This window comes from Labeo rohita, unplaced genomic scaffold (genome assembly GCF_022985175.1).
Source record: "Labeo rohita strain BAU-BD-2019 unplaced genomic scaffold, IGBB_LRoh.1.0 scaffold_356, whole genome shotgun sequence".
Taxonomy (NCBI): Eukaryota; Metazoa; Chordata; class Actinopteri; order Cypriniformes; family Cyprinidae; genus Labeo; species Labeo rohita.
The window spans coordinates 20,140-24,455 of record NW_026129274.1 but is presented as its reverse complement, the minus strand read 5'-3'; the positions used below and the strand labels follow the sequence as shown (position 1 = coordinate 24,455).

The following is a 4,316-nucleotide window of genomic DNA, read 5'->3' as shown; positions in this document are numbered from 1 at the left end:
ATAACATTTTAAAAACTGTTAAACATATACATATAAAGCAATATTATTGTCACGAGTCTGGTCCTGATCTCCAGTCCACTCGCCACCAGAGGTCACCTTGCCATTACACAGACTGTCGCAGTACACCCCGTACACTACCTTTCCCATGCTCCACCTCACTCGCCACGCTCACACGTCCACTTCCCGTCTCCCTCGCTCCGTAACAACTATATAGGAAATCTCAATTAACTGATAATTTAGGTCATCACCAAATGTAAACTATCCTTGTCCAGCTCTACTATACTATTAATATATTATTAATATAAATACATACATTAAATTACATTACAAACAAACAGTAATACATTATATTAACATTATATAATGCAACATTTATTTACTTTTTAAATTGCTATTTTTAAGCTGACATCAGTATTTCTCAATTTGTGATTTTCCTTGTGTGAAGGGAGGTCTTAGCCAGGTTTACTTAGAGTTGGTCATGATGTTTCACAACTCAACCATGTTTGAAATGTTGGTGATCCTGATGAAGTGATAAAGTTGAAGAAGTGGTATAAAGTCTTGAATATTAGAGAAGAAATCATTTACCAGGATAACTGTGAATCTAATCATCACAACGTGAGTCATGATTGCTTATATAGAGATATGTATATGATTTTAAAGAATATTTGTACAGTTAAGTAATGCTAAAATAGTATTTGTTTAGTTGCATATTTGTAATAATAATTCAGCTTTACTGATAATTTAAATGCATTAATCATATATTCATTTATTCGTCAAGTTTCTTGTACAACACTTTAAATATGATTTATAATTTTACACTGATAATGTGTGTAATTAGCAGGATAAACCAGGTACTTCAGCTCAATCACAGCAATGGAGGATTATTATGATATTTTGGAATATCCGATAAAAGTAAGTTTAGCAATGGGGGATTGTCATTATATTTTCAAATATGCAATGAAGGTGATTTCTCTGGTCTTCTACTAAATGACCTTGATCCTCAGTGTTTCTGGGAACACATTTGTTCTGTATGTTGCTGGATTGAAGATTCTCAATTTTTGCTGATTGTGACTGAGAGCACTTTGGATGATCACTGGCTGTATGAATTTATCATGTGCAAGATTCTCCTCTTCATTATGCTCATCACCATGTTTGCCAGTGTTTTCACCTTGAGCTTGATTAGTCTGGATTGGTTTACTCAGGTGATCACACCGTTTTGTGCTCAAAATCATCGCAGTCTGTTAATTGCACGACTGTCCTGTGTAGCGGCCTGGGTTCTGGTTTCAGTTCTTAGTCTGCCTTTTATGATGTTAGGAGACACTTACACTATAAATGACAGAACATACTGCCTGTATGATCTACCTGATGAAGACGATTTTAAAATGTATGGAAGGTTAAGCATCATCAGACTTGTGTTTGGCTTTTTGGTTCCTCTCATAGGCATCACAACATGCTATGGATTCATCGCATGCAAGTTAGGCAGGAGTCATTTTCACTCTGGACGGGCGTTTCGCATCATGTTGGCTGTAATCGTGGCCTTTTTTTCTGTGCTGGTTGCCGTATCACACAGTGGACTTGATAATAATGTACGGTCGCGATTTATCTCAAAAGAGAAATGTATATTAATAATTACAATTAATTATGATTAATTACAATTATTTATATCAGCTGCCAGTAGTAACTGTAGCAGAATTAATTTTCCATCAACTAATCTGTTCATCCAGCGAACATTAGGATAATTTTTATATCAACTCTAAGAAACTTTATGTTCTTGGCCACAGTAAATAACTTTCTTAAAGTACCATTGCATTAGCGCATGTAGCTTGAATCAGAATCGTAAAGGGACATTAATTTACAAGGCAGAATCAGAATCTAAAAATCATGTAATTTGTGCATAAGAGTTTTATTAACGAGGGACTAACACATAACTAATCTAAACTGACAAACATGAAATCACTCATACATGGGGAAAGGGTCAGTGAAAAGCCATTAGAGAGACAAGAAAATGGAGCTATGAAAAGAGTCAGTTAACCACCTGAGTGAAACCATCATTGCTGTCTACAGCACTTTTTTTTTATACTAAACCTCTGTTTTGTTTAGTTAGATGTACGATTCTTGCATTGCCTTTGTCGTTGAACGTGTCCGAATGGAGTCTCGGGTGAAAGTCTCTGGTTTGGAGCGGTGGTGGTTTTGGAATCGTTTCCGGGTCCGAAGAGTGATGAACTCCAAAGGTTTTCTGACTCGATGGTGACTGGGAGTTTCTTCTCATGTGAAGGTGTAGAAGAACCAAGAGCTGAGAGGGACCCAGCTGAAGTCCTGTGATTTTTGGGGAATGGAAAGACGAGGCCGCAAGGCCTGGCGCAACTTAGAGAAGTCCCAACGAGTTCTAGTTCATCCTCCTCATCCTCTTAGGTTCTAAAAAAACCCGACTGACTGAAGTGAGTCACTGATGTGGGACGAGTGAGGAAACTAAAAAAAACACGGAAGAGAGAAATGTCTGTTTGAGGACATTTCATGAAGATGAATTCCAGGGTTGAGTGAAAATGTGGTCGAGAGCCACAGCTCTGTAGGTTGGGGCCTGTTGGGGCCTGTCGGGCCCGCCGGGCACGCCCTGTGCCGGCTCAGGCTCCCTGTGGGTTCCTCCACGCGGGCAGCAATCTGGGGATTTTGCAGAAAAGCGAAGAGAGTGAGAAGGCATGTGCATGATGCTTTTAAGATTTCTGGAAGCTACACCTCCAGGAGGTCCGAGAGCCAATAGCGACTTTCACCTTTGGAGGGAAAGTTTACGACTCTTTGTCTGTGAGCATGGTATTTTGCATATGTAATTTGATTGGGAGTTGATGCAAAACTACTAAGGATTTTTAAAACACTAATATGTTGCAAAGGTATCAACATATAATATACACCATCATTTAGATCATCAAAATATAAATTCAAAGACACCAAACATGGCATAGGTAAGTTATACTACACTAGAGATCTATCATAACAAATATAATGAAAAACACAAAATTACAAGGCAATAATAGTAAAACTATACACAATGACCTGGGGCTATGTGTGATAGGAAGGTCAAGGATAGGTTTGTCTGTGAATGAATAGGAAAGAGTCCATTTTTATAGGCATTGTGTCTTTCCTATGGTCAAATGTAGCATGGGAAAATGTGCATTCCTTTGGGACAATAAAACTCGTTATTAGATGGTCGCCCTGGCAACTGAGTCCTTCTGGGGTTTTAGTTGCTTTAGGGGGTTGTCTCCAGAACTCCAGCATATAGCTGGCTTGTTGGGTTTAAAGACTATTTGTTAAATGTAACAAATAACTGTATGTCTGTGTCACGAATCTGGTCATTGTCCTGCTGTCCGCTCACCACCAGATGTCGCTCTCACCCCTTCATCACACTCTGACTGTTGTAGGACATCGGACTACATCTCTTGTATCACGCTGATTGCCTCAGCTCATGTGACCAATCAGCAGCACCATAAAATCGGTCTTTCCCCATGCAAATCACGGATTGTTGATTGTGTTTCTCCTATTGTTTAGCGTTCTTTGTTCTTTGTGTTTTGATCCCCCGCCTGGCTGTATGTTTTCGACTGTGGGCCTGCCCTCGGATTATCGCGTTAAGAGCTGACACTCTTGTTACTGTTGTTAGACCCTGCCTGTACGACCATGTGTCTGTCTTGTTTAATGAAGAAAAGCTCGCAAATGGATCCACTCGCCTCTCGTCATTCACTCCTGGTTACAGTCTGATTGGTCCAGATGCTGCAACGGAGAGGAATCAAGTTCTTGGGCAGCTTTGGCAGTGTATCCGTTGACCATCTCTCTTGCGTATTTCAACAGCTGTCTGAACCCCATTCTGTATGTTTTTATGGGGCAGAATTTTAAGAGCAATTATAAAACTATTCTAAGTATTTTTCAAAAGTCACCAAGTCAAAGTCAGCAAGTGGTCTTACTCTTATTCATGAGTCCTGTGTGTTTTTTTGGTTACTATCAGCTTAGAAAAAGTTTGTAATATGTTAGTAATAACGGCATGTGTGGTATGTTTTGTATGTTTCTATGCTGAAGACATGAAGAAACTTATTTTACTTATGCATTATTTATATCCATATCCAGTGTTATGGACTTAACTTAAAAGCAAAGTGTATTATGTTTAAACAGTGTTTTACACAATAAATGCAAAAATAATAAAGTTTATATGTATAATTATTGTAATGTTCATTTAAACATTCAGTTCACTTGTAATTAGATTTTTTTTTTTTAATATTTGAGTAGAGATCGTTTATAATTTGTATGAATAGATTTCTCACCTAGTAGTTTCA

At 38.2% G+C, this 4,316-nt stretch overlaps 1 pseudogene; it reads left to right on the top strand.

The window, feature by feature from the left end:
• Positions 1-478: 478 nt before the first annotated feature.
• Positions 479-3,996, top strand: LOC127160471 (C3a anaphylatoxin chemotactic receptor-like; annotated as a pseudogene).
• The last annotated feature ends 320 nt before the right edge of the window (positions 3,997-4,316 follow it).